Genomic DNA, 23,042 nt, shown 5'->3' with positions numbered 1-23,042 from the left:
GTGATCTTAAATTACTCACTTTGAATAATTTTTTCTTGCTATGCCCCTTTTATCTTCCACTAACTTTTTGTTGCATCCTAGAACAGATCCAATTAAACCCCAAATGGAAGTTTGTTACGCTAAAGAAAAGATAAACCTTTAATATTTTTTTTAATTATTTTTTTTTAAGGTGCTTGCTCTATAAAGTGAGAAAGAGAGATATTTTTCTCATCTTAAATATTCATCTTTCTCTACCTCAGCCTCTACTGGTATTGGAAGAGTGACATTCATGCAGACATTAAGCACAAAAATTTCCATCTCCTGCTAAAACTTATTACAGAATGTAATAAAATATTTGCATATACATTCATTGTTATTCTTTTTAAGGATTACTAAGGAGATGATCCAAGTTATCCAAGGTTCTGGTATACCACAGATATTACCATATATCCAATAGCTTGTGCTCAGCTGAAGAACCTTTTCCAGACCCACATGCAACCTGACCTCTCCGGCAGAAGTCTATGCCAAGAAAGGAGGAAGGAAGGAGACAGAGAGAGCAGGAGGGTGGCAGTCATAATGTGAAAAACAGAAAAGAGAGACATGGTGATCAAAGCCAAATACAGTCCAAGGTGAGAAGCAGATCAGTAAGGAAGGAAAGAAAGAAGAAAGGAAGGAAAGAAAAAGGAAAAAGAAAAAATGAAAGAAGGAAGGAGATGGGGGACTTTTTTCTTAAGGCAGCAAAGTGTCTGCTTTCAGGTTGCTGGTGGCTTAGGGTGCTGTGATGTCCAGCAACAAGACCTAGCGCTGCGATCCAGCACAGTTCTGAGGCTGCTGCTCCCTGCATGGATATCCATCTGAGAAAGGTCATCTGTCCATCAGCTTTTCCTAAGCTTAAAGAGACACTGTCTGGAACCCTGGACACCTGTCTCAGGTATGCAGCTCACTAACTCACATGCACATCCTAAATACCTTACCAATGAAAAACATTGAGAGCGTAGTAAGTAGATTTCTTTCCCTCCTTCTTCTTCCTTTTATGTTTTCCTTTCCACATAGTAATCATCTGATTTACTAGTACCCTTCACAGGACACAGTGGTTTTGCAGAGACAGAAAGAATGAGAATTCATATTGTCTGCTTAACAATAAAGCTCTCATCTACTGAGATGTAATACACAGAGACATTAAAGAAGGCTCCCATGTATGTCCTCTGGACTAGGCAGGACAGTTAAAGAGCCTGAGTGCTTACAGTGACTGGAACATTGCCCCAGATTTTTCTTCTTCTTTTTTTTTTTTTTTCTTCTAGATCTAAGTTCCTCCTTTACAGCTTCATCTGGGACCTGTTAGAAGCTACAAGTACATACTTGTCTTGTTAAAGACTGATGAAAAAATCCAGTGAACAGGAATGACAATTCCCTTAAAAGGAGTTTAAAGCATGTGTCGAAAAGAGAGGAGAGCTGTGCTCCAGACTGGAGTGCTATCACTTTACACAATAACCACACCCTTCTTACTGTAAAATAGAACTGAAGTTGGTCTCTGGATAGGAAACTTCCAAAGAAGACAAAGAGCTGTCAACTTCCTGATGAGATCTGAGGGAATTTCTTTTGCAATTGGAGTCATTAAAGCACATTAGAAAGAGTATTGCTGACATCTTCAATCAGTACCTCACTGACTATTACCCACAATCTGCTAAAGCATTTCTGCTGTTTAATGTTTTACCTTGCCTTATTCATTAACTTACTCTTGTCTTGTAAATAACTCCTGTGATCTTGGTGTGAGGTGCTGTATCCCCAGACTTTACCAAGAATTCACTCGAGCTTGAGTGTGCTAGGGATCAGGCTCAAAACATGCACAGATCCCCTTCCTTATCATCTCTAAATTTGTCATTGTCTCTCACTGGGCCGTCTTAGTATCAGGTCCACACTGAACAAACAGAAACACCATAGAACTGTAAGTGAAAAGATAAAGTATAATCTTCCATTTGTGGATATAGGAGAGAGATCACTATTAGGTGAATAAAATACATTTAAAGGTGTTTTTTTTTTTTTTCTGCCCTTTGCAAACTTGTAATCTTATCCTTTTTATTCCTCCATGTTCATGCCTTGTTCTTCATTATCACTTGAGGTTCTAAACTAGCATAATAAGGAGATAAGCGTTTCCCATGAGTTAGTCCTTCCTTGTCATCAGGTGCTTAGCATTATACACTAACAACTTTGTGTGCCAATCAAGATGCTCTCTGCCACCTAGAACCTGCTGAAAGTTACCATCAAGTTGGCAGAGATCCAAGAAAAAGATAACATTTCTAAGCAGTCCATCAGAGAAAGGAAAACCTGATGGCAAAAGCAGATCCTTATAGACTTGAATGCTATCTTTAGTGTTTTGTACATACAGTTTGGCTTATACCTTGAAATTTTGAAAGAAAGAAGTTATTGATTTTGTAAGTTTGTGTTGCCTTGGCAATATTGCCAGTTGCCTGCAAAAGCATACTAGAAAAAAGAGGAAAAAATGAACAAAAGGCAGGGAACTGAATGGAACCTGAATCTTCTGTGTTATCTTCTATGCCTACAGTCATAAATGCATAAATACAGAACTCTAGAGTATAAAGCTCCAAAGATATAATGCCAATATAACTCAATAACTTCATTGACTTTCTCAGTAAAACTGAGATCACCAGAAGAATCACAATCAAAATCACTGCAAGGGATATCTCAGATATGAGCTCTGAGTCTTTTGTATCTTAACATTGCTTTCCATCATTAATATTTTTATAAAACATTGCCTGCAGTGTACGTTATAGAGACATCCCAGCAGAGGACTCCATTTCAAATGCTCTCAAAAATCACCATACACTGCTCTCAAAATTCATCATGTACTGTATTTCACACATGAAAATTAACATGTCCTTTATATTCATTAAATTCAATTGTAAACACAGATCTTCCTGATAACTTATTAGAACTAAATCTAGTGCTATCTAAGATGTATCCTATGTGAAAAAGACATAATGTGTCTGAAATGGAAGTTGTCCATGTCATATAAATTTTGTTCTCTAGTTGCCCAATATGAAGCATAACCAGATAGGCTAAGGTACCAATATATCAGAGAGACTGAATAGCACCTTGGCAGCTACTCCTGAAAGTCTAAAGTGGGGCATCTTAGAAAGTAAGAGTTCATGTCCATTCAATCTTACATTGATGAAGGATGTTTTTTCACTTGGGTGTTGCACAGGCATCTTCTTCCAGAATTAAATATATTGGAGAAATTCTAAAAAAAAAAAATTAATAATAATAATAACAATAATAAAAAATTAGTCCTGCCTTCACCCATTTTCAGATGCATTAAGAGATGTTCATAATGCTTTTATTTCCATTAGGAGAGAATGTGAGTGGGAAGGAAAGAAAGACGAATACCAGACAGTGCTGCAAAAACAAATCTACTGATGCAAAAATGATGGATCTGGCAAACCTTTAATTAATCAGCACTCAGGCTTTCTGTAACCACAGATCCCCCATGGTACAGGTATATTTGTAGTGATATAAGAGTTTCTTGAGTTGCTTAGGACAGTTTATACGCTCCACTCTGGAAAAAGAGGAGGGGAGGAGAGGCGAGGGCGGGGGGGGGGCGGGGGGGGGGGGGCACATTCAGGCCAAATAGGCAACAACCAGAAACAGTGCAACTTCAGGTTGTGTTCCCAGCAGAAAATCTCTAGTCTCTCTCCCCATTGCCTCAGGCTGCATCTTCAAATGCCCTGTACATGTTTCCAGGATACCCTTGGAGTGGCATGTAAAACTCCTAGTTTTTGTCACTTCTTTTAATGACTGACACGTAAGGTAAATGCCAGGTGCTGCATCTGGGATGGAGGAATGCCAGACATAGGTACAGACTGGGAGCCAAGTGGCTGGAGAGCAGCTCAGTGGAGAAAGGACCTGGGGGTCCTGGTCAAAGGCAGGCTCAGCATGAGTTGCAGTGTGCCTTGGCAGCTGAGAGGGCAAACTGCATTTTGGGATGCATCAACCACAGCACAGCCAGTTAAAAGAGGTGATTCTCCCACTATATTTAGCATTGGTGTGACCTCACCTTGAATACTGTGTGCAGTTCTGGGCTCTGCAATACAAAAAAGATGTTAAGGTACTTGAATGTGTTCAGAGGAAGGCAACAAAGCTGGCAGAAGGGCTGGAAGGAGTGTCCTGTGAGGAGATGCTGAGGACACTTAGTTTATCTAGTCTGGAAAAAAAAGGCTGAAAGGTGACCTCATGGCTCTTTAAACTTCAGGAGGAGGGGAAGTGAAGAGGAAGGAATGAGTCTCTTCTCCCTGTTAACCAGTGACATAATGGATGCAGGAATTCAAAGCCAGCCTACTATCAAAGAGCCAGATTGGCAAACCGTAGATTAAGGAGTCCAAAGTCTTTAAAAGTCCACGGGGACAGTTGTTTATGCTTTCACAGTCTTTCCCCATCCAGCTAGACCTGCAGTTATCACCTACACTACATCAAAAATGATGTTCCAAATCTAGGAAAAGGTACAAATTAGATTTTGCAGTAATTGGACCTATTGTGTCCCACTGGAATTTACTTTCTACAAGTCATTTAGTACAGGAGATGGTAGATCTTCAGAGGAATAATAGCATCATCCTCATCTTTCTGTTTCATAACATTTTGCTAATTATATCATAGGTGACATTCTTCTCTCCCCCCTGTGTGGAAGCAGCTCTCAGGCATGGCAGACAGAAGTGCCGTTATGCTAGAAACATTTTTCTAGATGCTTACTTTCATCTCAGTTAAAAATTACCCTTCATACCTTCTGCAAACATTAAAGATCACCTGGTGAGTTTTATGTCTGCTCAGATTCATTCTTGTCTGTGTATTCCAGGACATGTTAGAGCCATCATTATTACTACTTCCACTTACAGGAGAGAAAAAGAGTGTACCTGATTGATCTGGAATAAAGCTAAAGCAGATTTGGACTCCAGCAGCTATAAAACACATTAGCTTTTCTGCCTCTTATTTTAGTGGCAAAGGAGTTTTGTAACCTCTTGTAAGAATAATTTGCCAGTCACGCTACTGTCCCCTAGTACCAGCTTGCATAGTAGGTTCTGGGTGAATCAATAGAATTGGTTCTGGGTGCCAGAAATGGGAAGCTAAGACCAAAGTTAAGAAACACTCTTGACAGGAGGAATGGTTAACATTTTTAAAATCACAAAAGTACATTACTATTAGAAACCCAACCTTTATTCCAAAGGAAGACAGGCTTTACCCAATAGTTCAAAACATCAAAAAACTTGTGTTTTTAAAAACTAAAAGTGCATATTTGTTTCCTCGTCTACTGTTTCAGTGGACATGTAGGTGATGATACAGCTATTACTGAAGATGATGAGACTATTTCCACTGATTCCACAGACAGCAGTTCAGGCCCTCACACAGGTAAAGGCAGAAAAGCTGTTTCTCATTTATGCTCATTATTCTGTTCTGAACACATAAAGGGACCTTAAAAGGCATAACTGCAAATTGTGCTTATTTTTAGCTTTCTCTGCATCAACCAGGATGGTGAAAAAGAATTTATATGGAGGCATGAATCAAGTCTAACATCTTCAATGATTGGTAATTCATTTAAGGGCTGACCAGCACTTTAAAAACCTAGATATTTAGTGAATAAAAAATGTTTCCCATACAGGTTTGATGGTGGTAAGTCTGCAGCTTTAATGAGAGATGGCAATAACCATCAGTTTATTTTCAGTATTGATTGAGACATGGATTCCTGCCAGTGTTCCCAGAGGATTCAGAAGGACAATGAAATGTGTAAACAAAACTATGCACAGCATAAAGTGCAGACAGAGGAAAAGCAGGACCCTAAAATAAAGCACAACTCCTGCCCAGTTTTTGCTATTGTAAATTTATTTTTCTTGGCAATTTACGCTACTGATAGACCACATGCTGCTCTAATTAAGTTACAGTGGCAATTGCATCTTTTTATCTGAAAGTAAATTTGAGGCATATTATGAAAACTCATATAACACCACAGCTAGCTGTTGATTTTGTCATTTAAAAAAACCTTTGAACTATGCCTTATCTGTTTTTGCTTTAATGCTTGAAAAGTTATCTCCATCTCACTGATGGGAAATAGAGGCAAATAGTATGAAATATAGGGCTGTATAAAAATTCTAGCTCATTTTCTTGGACATGCCAGAGTTCTATGACAAAACATTAAGAGAAGCAAAATGAATTCTACAAGATCAATAATGATCAAATATCAGTTGCAGAGTTAAGAGCCAGAGCTCCATGTTTCGGCTACCTTTCCTCTAACCACCAGTAGATCTTGCTGTTCAGAAGGCAAGACTTCTGTAGTTAGCACACTTTGCCCGTTTTGCTCAACTTGTGAAAAAAGCATACACCCATGGGGAAAATGTGAGAATAACTACATCTCCCGTGCTTTCTGATTAATGTAAAAAATGCCAGAGTTACTTAAATACACCAGTTATAATTGGTAATGGGGAGATAGGAGCAACATTATGTGTTTTTTTTTTTTTTCTCCCTTGATTAAGACAATTCATAGCTATTGCAATTATACAGCATGCTGTATTTATTAACCCAGCAGGCACTCTCAGATGTTCATCAGCCACTTGCATGTAATCTGGTCAGACAGTATCTTAGCACAAAAATTGTTTATGATGGTAAATTTATGGCATCCAGCAGTGATAGCCAATCTGTTGCATTGCAAAGCTGCCCTGAGTGACAGTATTCCAGAAAAGCTTCCTGTGAACTGAGAGATTTGGGGTTTGTATCATTCAGTTCAATCAGTTTCATCACTGAAAGTGTCATTAGCATTCTTGCCATCATTCATTTCCAGTTCCACTGCAGCTTCTGTAGGCATCAGTTGAAGAAACTTTAAAAAAAGGGTTATTTCTGACCTGACCAGAATCAGGGAAGTACCTGTACTGTGGTGACAGCCTTGTCCTATTAAACTTCATATCCACATTTCTTTAAAAATAGTAAACTGTCTCCTTATATGACATGTTCATTTATTTGCTCATAGGTTCAAAAGCAAGCTATACTCAACTGTATTCCCTAAGATCTCCACACCATTTAAAATATATCTGTTGAAATAAGCAATCTCTGAAACTTGCCTGCAGAAATCAGAAAAAATGTATTGCCCCAGCCTAATATAAATCAGAATAGCTCTATTGATTTCAATAAGTTATTTTCATGCATACCTGCAAAACCTCCCAGTTATAGAAATACTATCTGCAGTGCACACAGATTGATGCTTCATTAACAAAATTAGACTTTCTGCAAAAGTTTGCACTGTTCAGTTTTTTTTTTTTTTTGTGTGTGTGTGTGTGTGTGTTTTTTTTTTTCCCGGTAAGAACATTTTTATATCATACCACACCCTGCATCAGGCACAATGTCTGTATAAATGCCTACCGTAAAATCATGTAACCATTTGGTTCACCATAGATTTAAGTTAACTTAAGAAAACTGTCCTTGTTTTGAAGGTAGCATTTATATCTAAAGACATAAGCAGTTTTCCATATCTCAAAGGTGTTTGCATATGCATATAAGTTTGTGACACTGACTCTGCTGTCCTCTCACCATAAACTTTTCTAGCACTGTTCCAGAGAAAGGCAGCACTGTTGATGACAATGATGAGTATGACCTACAAGGAATATATGAAAAAAATGTAGAATGTGGAATGTTCTTGCAAGGCACACTCAGCAGAAAAGTCAGAATGAAAAATGACCTAAATGCCAACAATGCCAATGAATTTAGAGTAAAACTCTTGGAATAAACTTCAGAGAAGAAAAACATAAGCACAATTTTCATTTTATTATAGCTTTGTAAGAGGTAAGAAATTTCAGTCTTGGTGAATTATAGGCCTGGATGAAAAAGGATAAAACTAGTTGTTTCTGTATGAGACTTAAATTCCTCAAATACCACTGGTACACTAAGGAATGTATCTTGTAGTTTTGGGTTCTCAGCCAATTTGTATCATTCCAGTAGCATCATATTCAAGCTTTGTAGCTTATCTGGAAATATAATAAAACAGGGCAGGTCTGACCATAAAACAATGCCATATTTTCTGTTAAAATGAACTTACTGGGGGTTAAGAGAAATATTTTTTGTTTGCTGACAGTTTGGAAATCTTAGAAGACCCTTTACAATAAGATAGCCTGGAAATACTGCCCACAAGTTAGTGTTTGCGTGCACCAGCTGTCTTCAAGGAGTTGTTCCAAGGAAAGAACATTATTGCCCCTTCAGGGGGCATTTTGGTTAATTTTATTGTGTTCCACAAGGGATTACTTCTAATCTTAATTCTTCTTCTTTTGTATTCAGCCCTCATCAGAATATGGTTCTTGATGTAGAAGGGCTGACTGTCTCCAATCCATTTTTTCTAACTGAAAGCATTGAACCATCTGTGTAGATAATTCAACCTGGTATAGGCTCCCCTTATAATTTATCTGGTTGCCCTTGATGCTCTACTAACTGCATTTGAAAAATGGGAGAAAAATCACATACAAGTAAATCAATGCAAAGTTTTAATTCTTGATTTTTGTATTAGCCAAGAATGGTTTTAGCTGTTTTTTTACATGTCCTGGTTTCAGTTAGGATAGAGTTAATTTTCCTCCTAGTAGCTGGTGGGGTGCTCTGTTTTGGATTAGGATGAGAAGAGCGCTGATAACCTGCTGATGTTTTAATTGTTGCCGAGCAGTGCTTACACCAAGCCAAGGACTTTCCAGCTTCTCGCTCTGTCCTGCCAGCGAGCAGGCTGGGGGTGCAGCAGGAGCTGGGAGGGGACAGACCCAGGACAGCTGACCCAAACTGGCCAAAGGGGTATTCCATACCATCTGATGTTGTGCTAAACAATACATAGGGGTGGCTAGCTGGGGTGGAGGGCTGGCTGCTCGGGGATAGGCTGGACATTGGTCAGCAGGTGGTGAGCAATTGCATTGTGCATCACTTGTTTCGTACACATTATTATTAGTAATACTATTATCATTATTATTATTATTGTTATTATTATTTTCCTGTCTTAATAAACTGTCTTTATCTCAACTCACAGGATTCACTTTCCCATTTCTCTCCCCCATCCCAGAGAGGGAGGGGGGAGGGTGAGTGAACGGCTGTGTGGTGTTTAGCTGCCAGCCGGGTTAAACCACAACATTACACCAGTGCTAAGCTGAAATTTCCCATATGAAAGGAACTACCTGTCTGCCTTCCTAGGCAGCGGCTTGTATTGCAGGCAAGTAGTGTTTCTAATCATTGCCATCTAATGAGCATATTAACCTGGATTTGTTTTCATTGTGATTTCTTTCAGTATTTCAGCCTAGTCAACTACTGTATTGCTAAAGAAGACCATTACTGATTCAATAATAGCTGTGAATTCAGGGTTATTGCAAGGATACAAGCAAAAGGTATCTGTTTATTTAATTTCTTTTTAATCAGCTAAAGAAATGAAACTCTATGATGGATCAGCAAAGGAAAAGCTATTATAAAAAGGATCCAGTGAATTGTCTATAACAATAGTCAATGACAATAAAGTAATGCATTACTTTTTCAACCAACAGCATAAGCATTAACTGTTCAATCAGCCAATACTAACTAGCAACAGGAAAAACGAGTGAGAAGAAGGCAAAGTGATGTACCCAGCAGCTCCCAGAAAACCCAGGCAGAGCTCCAACAAGATGGTGGAGATTTCTGGTGCTCTTCCCAGTACCCTGTGCCACACTCCCTGCCTGAACAGCCAGCCCCGCACATTCAGCCCCTGACATCAGTGACAAGCATACTCAGGAGGCCCATCTGTGGTGAGGCTAATTCAGCTATCTATAGTTTTTCCTTTTCAGCACTACAAAGACTGTTTCCAAAACTCTAACTGCAAGACAAGAGGCCCACAGCTAGAGGTGGCTTCACCTCCAGTGCCAAAAGGATCTTTTCTCACTGCAGCTGACCTCATTGCTGAAGATACATTATTTTAGCACACAACCTGACCTAAAAGTCAGAGGCTCACCATGACGGCATAAAAGCCAATGTGCATTTTCTAAATTTGCCATTTCCTAAAGCAGAGAAAGAAGCTTATTCCAAAGACATTTGTGTTCAGGTAGCCTAACAGAGGCTCAGTGTACTGCCATTGATTTTCAGGGGGTATAAACAAACAAGATCTGCCCTCTGACTTAATATCTCAAGGAATAAATGTTTACTAGTTGGCCACAACATAAAAACAGAATGAATATTCACATTTTGGTGACAGCCGTACGATTACATTTGACTTCTTCTTCAACCTTTTTTCAGCCTCTCTTTCAAAATACTTATACTAGTACAAATTCGTTGAAAGAGAATATTGCACTTGCTGCCTAAATCCATTGTATTCCAAACCGAAAGTTTTACACAATTGTATTTGCCTTGAGGAAAATATTGAGTACTGTATGAAGATCAAATTCAGCTAATAACACTATTAAAAAGGAGAGAAAAAAGGTTATTGTCTAACTTTCCTGCAGCAAAATTGTTAACATTTGTCATTGAAGTAGAGGGATTTTTTTTTTTACACAATATTCCTATAATTTTTTTTGCAGTCGAGTAATTAATCAACTATTGCAAAAGTTTGTGGTGGGAGTCCAGTGATGCAGTCAGCATGCGCTTGGTCAAAAGTCCCTCAAAACAATGGAAATTCTGTTGCAATAGTTGTGTTCTGCATTCAGCCGTACTATGCAGAGTTCCTGACACTCTTAATTTCAATGGCTAAATAAATATTCTTTATACAAGGCCAGCATCCCAGGTGATGGAGAAGTGGTTACCTTCAACACTAAGAAATCCCTGTGCTTCCAGGTACTCGCTCAAGTAAAGTGTTAAAGCTTTCTCTGTTGCTTTAAAACTCTTTATTACAGATCCAGACCTTTTTAAAGAGTAACTCAGCATCCCCAGCGAGAAGTGCATACTGATAAAGCTTTCCTTACAGTCAAGCAGAAGATAATTCCACACTGTTTATTCACCAGGATAAAATGGTATACAAGATGCTGAACCTAATTTGTCCAGTTCTGAAAGCCTTTGTCTTATGCTTTTGGTTAGGGATATTTGAGTTCTGCTGTGGTTAGCAAATATGAGCAGGTATTTTTGAACCAGCATGAGAATTAATGGCATCTATCCTCCTTCTTCCTACAGTTTTATTTCCTAAAACGCTCATCATTACTACTACTTCTTGAACTATCTACTCAGGTCCACTTCCCATAAACCTTGTGCACATGTTGGGGATGGATGGATTTGAGAGATACCAATATAGGAAGCCATATATTTAACATCTTCATTCAAAATTTCAGTTAGGAGCTTCAGAGCATGAATGAGGCACAAAAGATGGGTAAGCATCAACCTGCAGTAAAGGGTTCTTTATTTTTGTCCTTTTTTCCTTATCTATAATAAAATTATGTTCTACTGAAAACAGAGCAGACTTTCCAAATCAGCCTCTTGTCAGACTCAAGGGATGCAATTACAGGTAACACAGGCCACCTGGTATGACAGTAATTGGGCTCTAGATCTGTTCTTATCAGGACACAAAGCTGCACTGTGAATTAGCTCAGAACTTTAATTAAACCTGTAGTAACAACTTACTTCTTTTTTTTAATTATTATTTTGTTGGGAATGCAGCTGAACAGAGGGATGAATGGCTCACTGAACTAGTAAAAACTAATACAGCTATTTCCTCTGTATTATCAGTAGATATCTGAACCACCTTAGCTGTTACCAACAGGTATTATCACAAGTATCCCTCTGGATCTTTAGCATCTACAGAAAATTAATTAAAAGGCTCAAACCAGTGTGCAGTTAGCATTTCCTACTGTCATTTTAGACTCCATGTAAGCAAGCATAGCAATCATGGGCTGTATTTACATTACTTAGCATAAGGGTTCAGGGCATTTTGGTGACTCTTAGCATACCTATTCACTATGCACAGACTGCATTTGCAGAGCCTTTTCCAGATATGGTACAAATCTGATAGGGACACAGACAACAGATCCAAACAGCTCCAAGACCTTCACACAGTGAGGATGCTTGGTCCAGGGTAACAAGCTAAATTCTGTCTAACCAGAAACCCTTAAACTTGACATTATGAAAATGCAAGGTCTTCAGCAACATTTCTTTCAATCCACTGAACCAGTCCTATTGCGCCAAGTTTTTCATCAAGGTAGACAGTTATGATTGGCAATTAGCCACTGGGATTTTAGAAAAAATTAAATGCAAGGAGGGGATGTTATCAAAACCAAGAAAGTTGTGTTCATTCTCATCTATCTGTGCATGGCACTTTGAACACAAATGTATAAACAATACCCTAAACAAGACCCCCATATGCTTTCTCCTTTGCAATGAAAAGCTAAAACCAATATGTAATACAAGTTAAGGGATATGAGTGATATTACTATTATAATATAATCTTATTGGTTTACAGCTCTGAGCTTGGGTGTATTCTATCATCAGCCTCTTCCATAATGTCTAAAATCTCTGTATACACTTGCAAGTACTAACAATTCTAATGACCAGGCTTTTATCCCACAATATCAACAAAGAAAATGGAAACACGATCCATTGATTCCTACCAAATTAATGAATGTTGTTTCTGATTAATGATAGTGAAGCCAAAGGTAATTCCAGGGAATTTAACAGGTCAACATTTCACTCCTATTACCCATATCATCTGACATCTCATCCCAAGAAAGGCAGATATTCTTGAAGTAAACACTGCCTCAGACTTATCTGCATAGCTGTACCTGAAATCAAAGTGGAATGGACACATGAAGGCAGAAATTTGTTCTCAGTTTGAAGCCAGCCCCAGCTGTGAGACATTGTACTTACAAATTTTCTATATATTAAATGAAAACATATACTATCTACCATGTTAACTAGTGCTTTACATCAAAGCTTATCATTTACTAGTTATGAAGTCAGAATCAGAAGAACACTGAATCTGACAACAGAAGGCAACAATCAGAATCAGAACAGACAACTTCAGTGGTGGGCAAGGGGATTCTTTTTCTGGATTTGTGCCTCCATATGGGAGTGATTAACTGGAATGATCTGTATTAAAATCATTAGTCTTCAAAAGCTATTAATAAAGCTCATTTGGTCCATTCCTCTTTCCAACGTACAATTGTTTCCTGAAGTACCTAACCACATTCTATTTCAATAGGATGGGATTTTATCCCCATAATACTTCTATTAAAAAAAAATAAAAAAATAAAAAAATAAAAATTAAAAAATTAAAAAATAAAAAAAGTGCTTTGTTCAGGCTTTAAGAAAAACAAACAAAATGTTTGTAATCTAATTTTGACTTTTAATTATTTATGCTCTTAATTACTCTTAATATTCCTCCTTTAGGATAAGAAATATTATGATCTGATTCTCATCATTCCAATACAATGACAATACTGGTTTGTGCCTTTCTTATCTTTAAACTTGAAATCTGCACAATAACACTACTATAACGTCTCATAAACTTTTTTTTCCATTTTCAAATGCCACAAAGAAATTTTGAGTAGCACGTACAATCTCTCTATTGAAAGGAAAAGATGAAATATAACTATGTCTACACTAGATTTTGAAAAGCCTAAAACAAAGACAGTTCTAATTGTATTTGACAACCAAACAGCAATTAAAAACATCTTTTTATATTATGGGCTGAGAAAATGATCTTCAGAAAATTTGTTTTTACTAAGCCAATAGTCACAGCTAAAATGTCCTTTTAACCCCACAGATAGATGTTTTCATCATATATTTTAATGACTGTTTAATGACTGTCTCTATCATGTTAAATTCATATAATTAAAAGAGAAGTTACTGGGGAAAAAAAAAAAAAAGAACATTACTGGGCTTCTTCAAAGTTCAAGAAACAAAGTTAAATTTCACTAATAAACTTCTTCTTACATACCTTTTACCTGGTTATATCTGCAGTTCCCAAATTGGTCATATACTTTGACGCGCTCTTCCTGACAACTAGAACTTGCATTTTATATCTATACTCTACTTCAAAAGAGAACCAGAAAGAGAAACAGTACACAAAAGTTTTCAAAAGATAAAAAGTACCATTTTCTGATCTTATCATTAATCTTATATAAGTCCTTGCCGAGCTTTGTAATACTCCTGGGAAGCCAAACACCACCATCTCTGAGAGACCAGTCCTGGAGACAAGAGGCAAGGTTATCCTCAAGCAGAAACCCAAAGTAACATGGGGTATTGCCAGAAAAATACAGTTGTTCCAGGTACTTCAATCTCTTGAACAAACCAAACAGAACATCCTGCACAACTATACTGATGGAGTTGGGAATAAAAATGATAATAATTTCCAAGGCAGATGGGTTTCTGCTTCTCACAGATACCAGTCAGGTCCCAGAAGCACATTCTGAAACTGGCTGGGAGGTAATGCAGTGTATGAACTTGACTTTTAATATGTTCCCCATGGGACGTGAAACTGCGCAGAAGGTTACAGCTATTCCCTGCAGTAACTAGTATTTTTGCATGGTAGCTTTGTGAACATGCCAAAGTATGAGTGTCATAAAAGAAGAGTATATTATTAAATCAAGAATCCCTAACTGAATAAATAAAGAATGTCACACAGCTTGCCAAAACGTCCATTATCCAAGAACACCTACACTGTGCCATATCCCCTACTGAACAGCCCAGATCACAGGCACAAGGCCTGTGAAACAGTGGCTTCTAGCCAGCTTCTTTCTGTGAAAGAAATGTTAGGAGTAGAAATGTTCTCCTCAGTATAAATGTATCACTTTAAGAGTTTGACAGTCATCTCTGAAGTATATCAAATGAAATCAATGAAGAAGTTAAAAAAAAAAAATCACATATACCCATAGCAAAATGTTTAAGACATATATGTATATACATAGGCTTTTTCTTCCACCAGCATCAGATGGCAGCTTAGTGTGAGGAAGGGAAGAGACACTGCGGAACTGGCATCAGCTGATTTGAGCTCTCTGTTCCTAGCCTGCGTAGCCAAAGGAGAAATTAGAGCAGTTGAGGTTACAAAATCCCTTAAGGAGATCTGAACTAAATTATTTTCAGCCAAATTTTTTGGTGGAGAGAGGTTTCCTAGACAGTCTATATTTTGAAAATTAATCGTTTCATAGATCTGGACCATTTTACCTACATTGTTTCAACACAGAGTAGCTGGAATAAAAATTGTAAACATTTTGAATTTTTTCATCTCTTTATAAATTTTCGTTTTCTACTGCACTTTTAATTCAGAATAATATTACATGTCAATTTTTTGAATATTTTAAAATTATGAACAATTTAAAAGCAGTGAAAGTGAAGTGACTTTTTTTTAATTCAGTCCCAAAGAACTGTGTGTACTCTTCAAGCTGTCATCAAAACTTAAAGTAACTAAGTAGAATGTAAGCAGCTTTTATTTTTTTTTAATATTTTTTTTTATTGGATGAGAACTGCATACAAATTTTGAAATGATTAAGATTTGTGACTACAGAGACAGGGGAATTTAGGTGCCATTGGATGATGGCATACAGAAGTGTTTTCCCAGTAGATGCAAACACCGTCACCTGGCATAGGAAATGAAGAATTTCACCTCCCTGCCATTCTCCCTGTTGTGACAAGGCAGCTCCTCTCTAGCCATGTGTGACCAGACAGAACCTGGCCACTTCGATTATTATCTAATCTCTGCACAGTATATTTAAGAATCTAGGTCATATCTCAGTTAAAAGGATGCAAAACAGACTACCTTGCTTCACTCTCATAATGCTGCTATGGATTTGCACAGGTGTAAGAAAAAAAAAATTAGGCCCATCATTTTCTAAAGAGAAATACCTGCCAGGGTCTCAGCACTACTGGAACCATGCATAACAGTACTCAGCATTGTGACAGACAGACGTAGGGCTGATGCCTCTCAGCCCTCCAGCACTACATTCCAGCTGGAAGTCGAGACTGACGAATGATGTATTTAGACACAGAAAATGGTTCTTCACTTTTCATTGCATCACAAAAAGGAGAGTGACTTCTGAAGCTATTTTTGGTGAGTTCTATTATTTAGATGTTTTATATGGGGTTGCTGCTCAATGGTTTAACACAGCTGCATTGCTACTGTCTGAAAATATGTCAAGCTGTCAGGAAGGCAGCTTCCTAATAGCCCTTACAGCATCAATTTCAGAGTACATTACAAACACTACTGATCCCCTCAAAATCCCTCTAAGGTACCTAAGTCAATATTATTATTATTATCTTATTTTTTACAGTTGTTGAAATTGCTGTAGAGAAATACAATCATCCTTCATCACCATTACAATGCGGAGGGAAGGTCCTCATGTGGCATAAAACTTGTTAATGCCATTAAAATCAAAATAGGAATGAAAGTATCATATTATGTGAGAGTCTGCACTTACAAAATGATAGTTTCTTAATTGTTATTGTGGGTAATTTTATTAGGAGATGGGGAGCTTACAGAGAGCAAATGAATTGCAAAGGCTAAAATCTTTTCTATCTACAGCTACTAAATTACATTTTAAAATACATAGTATTTAAATACTTTTCAGTCAAATAAGTTGCTGTGATTTCCTTAGAGCTGCTACAAAGACCTGGCTGCAGCTGTGACATGCTGGAGGCCTTTGCCGTGCTATATCCTCCCCCTCACAGTGGACTAATACCAAACATGACAAGAGTGTCTGTGAGACACCATTGCCAACTATCCTAGCTCCCAATAAGAATGGGACCTTTCCATTAAGCCTTTCCCTCCTTGTTTTTATTCAGTTATGATTTGTCTTTTCTTCTCCTAAAGGTGTTTTCCAATAAGTCGTTTCTACTCCTCCTTGTAATTAGATAGAAGGTATTAGGTTGTCTATTCTGTTACAGGGCCATTTTCACATGTGGCTACTAAGTCTGGAGTTTGACTATTCCTCCCCTTGGCCATTCACTGACATGAAATTTCTGTCCCACATTGCTCAGATAAAGTAACCTTCCTATCACAAAGTCAGCAATCTCTAAGCTAAGACCAAAGCCTATTTAGGGACATGGAAAGACCAAGACAAGGTCCAGAGAACTCAACACTGTTAATTTCATTCATAAATCCAAACTAAGCCTGAATAGCTCCTTGAGTTTCTATCCACTTCATTGGCTTCAGTCTCTAAAATAAGACAAAATGAATACAGTATTGATGTATAAGGAATGAAGTTCCAAATGCACCAAAGAGTTTTGGGTAAGCAGTCTAATGACTGTGACTATACAAGGAAATTCTTCATTAAGAAAAGTGAATGAAAATCAGCTGTTGGGCCTTTTCCAGTCATTGACTACCTAGGTACAGACTTCAAGCCCTAGTGCTGTCATAAAACATTTCCTTAATTCCTGGTTTGGACAATATTGGCAGCACATGTTCACAGAACATGTGCAGTTGACTGAACACTATTTCACTGGATTTTTAACCTCATTTTCAGAAGTATGAAGCTGGAAGCTACCAAAGAATAGGGTTCTCATATGAATGCTGATGTTTGCTGGTTCTGGTCAGACACAGTGGTGTAAATGTAGTAAGATTTGATTGTAAAAAATATCATTAAAAAAATATTTAAAATAAAGTGGAGACCTTGATTTTATTGTCACCTACAACTTCCAACATATTTCTTCTTGTGGCCAGCCAAGTGATTTAGAAAAAGAAAATTCAGCTGATTCCTACTGAGTCATCTTTAAGTTCATATCTTTCAGGAGATTAAATAAATAAATAAATAAAAAGTTTCCCTTAGTTAATACGTGGGACAATAACACATTCTGTCTAGTATCCCCAAAGCCATGCTACTAACGGAGCTTTCACACAATCCCTAATTTGTAGCTAAGCTCCACTGAAATCAGCTCAAATGCTCTAAATTTATTTTACTATACTGAATGTGGGATATGGTTTCTTACTTGTTTTAGCTTTCCTTAAGTCAGTCTTCCTGTATAGCACTCTTTATATTGTTGTTTACTTGTATAAAAAATACCTAGCACATTTGTTACTATTTAAACAATCAAGGATTACAGTAGTGATGTGTAGATGGGTGTATTTTATAAACACAAGCTAACTTTTGGGATGATTCTACAGATCATTCTTTGAGAGCAGGTGGCAGTGGCAGCATGCAAGTGCAATGCTTTGGAGAGCTCTTCTCCTCTTGCTCTCTAGACATTGGTTATTTGACTCCTGCAGACATCTGTGCCCCTCTGGTTGACACAGGTGGTTAGCAGGACTCTCCTTGCAGTGAGAAGCACAAAGGGCAGGGCAGAATAAGGTCTGCCAGGCTTGCATTTTACCTTTCCTTCTCTTGCTATAAGGCATAATTTGGTAAAGAAGTAGTGAACCAAGTAGGAATTGGTGGACATGGAGCCAGATGGAAGTAGGAAAGCAGTGATGGCCAAGGAGCATTGTCTGCTTTGTATTTCTAAGAATCTGCAGCAGATAACAGGACAGTGAATTAGGGTAGCCCCCACTGGAATTGGGAGCCACTGCAATCTCCACAAGTATTTGAACAAGGGAACTTCACTTCTCTTCCCCCTGCATATCTGCACCCTGAGGAACCCAGCCTTTCCTCAAAATATAGTTCATACTCTGGGAGGTCCATCTAATTTCAGGGAGATGCCCAGCCATTCTGAATGCTTCCAATAAGCCTGCTTTAAGATGTAATAAAATTTTAATATATTAATGTCTCTAAATAGCCACAGACACAAGAAGGAGCTGGCATAAATAAATAGAGGGGCATGCCACTGTATATAACTCAGCTGATTTACCTTAGGCAACACTAAGTGGCAGAGTTTTAAAGCCATCATAGTTAGTTAGTGATGATGACAAAGAGATGTGCAAGGAGATAAATTACTCCCTTTTCTTTGCTGGCCTGCTGGACTTGCATGTGTAAAAGAGGCTATTTACTGAAATAAGCAGCAGTTGGTTCTGGAGTGAGGCTTCTGTGTATTAACAGGCAGACGGACAGGCTTCTGGGCTGTAAAGGCTGGGAAATCATTCATGCATCCCACATTTGCTTAATGTTCATCTAAAAGTTAATGAAACTGTAATTTCCTTTTTAATTAGGAAGTGTCTGAATGCAGCAGCAGTAGTTATTCTGGTTATTCTGCTGGACCAGCCTGGCCACTTTGGGAGGAGAAGGGTGATTGGTACCTGAAAATCTTTTAGTGCTTGTAGGTTTCTGGAGACAGCCCACAGATCCCAGGTGTGGTGATATCCCAGGACAGAAGCAAAGCCAACACTCCTTTTTGTGTAAGTCACTGGCCAAACTTTCCAGAGCAACAATTTTTGCTACATGCCAAAGTATGGTTTAAGTCATACGATCTAGAAGCAAAAGTCTCCCAAGTCCACCACTGACTCTTTGTTCTGGACAGTGCCCGGGCTCAGAATTTTCCCACCAAAACCAGGAAATCTTAATTGCCTCAAAGTATTGTTTTCAAAACAAGAAAAATCTCAAATGCCTTGGATCAGCCTTTGTTTCTGAACTGGCAGAGGCAGCACAACCATGGGAATAAATTTATAGGTAGGATGAAGCTGTCTCTGCATCATAAATTGACTGCAACCATAAAGATAACAGTTCTCACACACTACAGTGTCCAACCATGCTGTAAAGATCCCCCTCCCCAAACAGATCCTGCCAAGTGTCAAATATGTTATTCGGTCGAAGCAAAAGCTATAATAATCCCTCCCTAAATTCTCCTTAGGGAAGTGAAGCTTTGTACTATCCTTAATAAAAGCAAGTGTTTTAAGGGAGTAGCTCAATCCTGTACAAAAGCACAACCTATCAAAAATGACAATTACATTTGAATGCTTTTCCTGCTGCACGATTTTGGAGCAATAATATTTTAAACTTCTGCAGCAACTTCAGCCAAGGACTTCAGAGTGTTTTAAAAGCAATAATTAATTTAAGGTCTGTGAGGTAGAGAGGCAGCAATAGCATTTTTCAGATGAGGTAAATTCCCACAGCATAGGTTCCCTGAGGTACCACACAAGGCAGGCAACAGAGCTGGAGACTGGATCCCTGGGGCCTCCAGTGCCCTGGATCGAGCATCAGACATCCTCCTCTCCCACCCTACATATGCTCTTTTGAATGCTTGGTAAATTCTCATTATAACAAAAAGAAGGAATGCAATGAAATCTTTTTAGTACTTATTTACAGTAAATGCACATTATTATCTCTAGGTGGTTTTGTTTTAATGTCTTTTTTTTTTTTTAAGCGAGCTCTTCTTCCTTATTATTAAACAGCCAAAGAAGTACAGAGAGTTACCAATAGCTGACTACATTAGTCTCAAATGTCTTTTCAGTGTATTAAAGTGTTTTCAATTACCTCCTAATACACCTCCAGGGAGCCTGGGAGAATGGAAGGATTAGTAGAATAATGAGTTTAAATTATTTAGTTTTTTTCTTTCTCTCTCTCCTTTATTATGTGACTAAGGTTGGATTGAATCCTAGACCAGAGATATTTGACAATACAAGCCAGGTTATATCTAATGAATGATCTTGATCTCAAATCAAAGAGTTGAAAGAAAAGGATATTAAAATGCAAATTTTCCCTTCTTCTTCAAAGAAGATACAGTAAAAAGGGTGGGGAGGTCTGTTTAATTTTGCATGGATTTAAACAAGGTGGCTATTGTAGCAGTTATTGAAACTGATTGATAAGACAGTTGTGAATGGCAGTGAATTTATCAGGCAGATGACAGCCATGAAGAAAAAAGGGTACATGATCCACTTTTATTTTATTACATCGTTATGTAATGAAACTCCAAGATTCAGGCAGCTGAATTGACAGTTGAACTGAATTCCACAAAGGGTGAACAGAGGTAGCTGAGATTTGCCTGCTTCTCTCAGATAGCCACTCGTGTGACATCACGCAAATATTTGAGCATCTCAGAGCTACCAGATGTATTTTATCCTTATAACATCCTGATGGGAAATTTTATTTTGATTTTATTCAGGAACAGCAGACACTAAATCACATGCTAAAAGGTCACGCTGAAAACACAGAGAAATCCAGGAATGCAACCAGTATCTCTTGAACCTGACCCCTAAAAAAAAACATCCTCGATGGAGCAAAAATCTACACAAAGCAATGAAAAAGACAAGTGGGGGGTATGTATAGGACTGAAATGGTATGTGATGGCACAGTTTACCCATTTCCAGTCTGGTATGTTAAATCAACGGTCTTGATGCTTTAGACTGCATTTCAAGCCTTTCCTTCTTGCTACAGTTTTCTACTTTACCCAGTTACTAAAACAAGTTTAATTTGGTTTCACAATTAATTTTTATGAACCTGAAAAATTAGGTTGCATTTTCTCACTTCTCTCATTATGGCTGTCAATATCTTCACCATAATTAATCAGATCCCCTTCACACTGAAACCTTCTGTCCTATATGGTCATGTGGATTAAACATGGATTTGTGGATTACAGGTCCTAATCCCAGTACTCCAGTGACGGATTTAAAATAGTGCTCCAGATAATTTGATTAGTTTATCCTTTCTCTAAATGGATACCTAATTAATAAAAATATTCTAATTAATAAGAAAGTATTACTAGACCTTACTGTACTTAAACCCTATGTATTGGCAGCACCATAGCTGTATCAGAATTTACAAGTGTACTGAGTTTTAATGTCATCAATCAAAAACACAGGGGATCAGAAAAAAATGCATCTGAAATATTTCAAATATAATCCCCATTGGTTTATATTGTAGAATATCAACCACATATTGGTTGAAAGAGTTGAAAAAAATGGAGAAATTCTAGTAGGTTTGAACATTTTCCAGAAACTTTTTTCCCCTCCTCAGAAGTAATTACTCAAAATGTACAAGTTTGAGGAAAAAAAAGTAAATATACATATACCTCAACAGGTACAGTATTGAACTCAAAAAATAACTCATGAAGTGATTGTCCCCCATATTCAGCTCTGGCGAGGCTGCACCCCGAGTGCTGTGTTCAATTTTGGGGCCCTCAGTACAAGGAGGACATCGAGGCCCTGGAACGTGTCCAGAGAAGGGCTACAAAGCTGGTGAAGGGCCTGGGACACAAGCCCTATGGGGAACAGCTGAGGGAGCTGGTAGTGTTTAATCTGGAGAAGAGGATGCTCAAGGGAGACCTTTAACCACTCCACAACTACATCAAGGGAGTTTGTAGTGGGGTGGGGGTTAGTCTCCTCTCCCAAGCAACAGGTGTTAGGACAGGAGGGAATGGCCTCAAGTTGTGCCAGGAGACTTTTAGGTTGGACATTAGGAAAAACTTCTTCACTGAAAGGGCTGTGAGGCATTGGAACAGTTTGTCCAGGGAAGTAGTTGAGTTGCCATCCCTGGAGGTATTTAGAAAGTGTGTAGATGTGTGCCTCCCTATAGCGGTACCCTAGACCTCTTAGTTTTCTTGGTAAATCCCTATCTGCACTCACACACAGCCCAGAATTTAAAAGATTGTATGCTGTAGCACAGTTATACCTAGGAACCGTAAAGTGATGGAAGATGCTTTTTTGTGTACATTAAACATTTCTAAATGTCCCCAGGATAATCTTTCAGCTCCAAACTACCCAGGAGCATAGGAACCCAGAGCCGTGGAAAGGATGCGTGTGTCATTTGAGTGTCCTTCTCCTGTTCTTTGTAAAATGTGTTAATGTGAATAGATAGAAAGTTTTAGCCTGAAGTAAATTAACTACATTATGTATGACAAATTATGCAGATTTACACCAGATAATCAGTCAGCGTGGTTGCTGTAGGAGGCAGCTGATGTCCAAACAGAATGGTTTGAACTTGAACAAATAAGTTCAAATTGTTCTCACTGGGCACATCACTTTACAGTCTTCTAGCAAAGTATCTTGTCACTTCCTTTAAAAATACGTTTTCCTTTATTTCAGCATTTTCTTTTAGAGTTTCAGTGCAACCACCTACCTTCACCCTTCCTCAGCCACTTTACTTTAGCCACAAATACTCAACCGGTTGCTAAACTCTAGCAAGCTAAGAAATATGGTGCAGAGAGCTCCAAAGCCACTTCTGATGGCTTAGGAGCAATTCCTTGGGCATTACCACTTTGTTAGACTAAGATGTTAATTATAGTTTTTAGGAAGGAAGGGGACAAAA

At 38.1% G+C, this 23,042-nt stretch overlaps 1 long non-coding RNA gene across 3 annotated transcripts in view; it reads right to left on the bottom strand.

Annotated features, from left to right (window-relative positions):
• The window catches only part of LOC310897745, a 117,869-nt gene that overhangs the window by 9,527 nt on the left and 85,300 nt on the right, over nucleotides 1-23,042 (bottom strand). The window contains exon 1 of one of the 3 annotated variants that reach the window (XR_014582526.1): nucleotides 423-1,256. The exons of 1 other annotated variant lie outside the window; for it this stretch is intronic. This is a non-coding gene — a long non-coding RNA (uncharacterized lncRNA). Of the gene's footprint in view, nucleotides 1-422; nucleotides 1,257-23,042 lie in introns of those variants that run through there. One more of the 3 variants, XR_014582527.1, reaches the window with a different exon arrangement.

The sequence above is a fragment of the Anser anser genome (genome assembly GCF_964211835.1).
Source record: "Anser anser genome assembly, chromosome: 3".
Taxonomy (NCBI): Eukaryota; Metazoa; Chordata; class Aves; order Anseriformes; family Anatidae; genus Anser; species Anser anser.
Note: the sequence above shows the minus strand (reverse complement) of the source record. Positions and strands in the feature narration are given on the sequence as shown.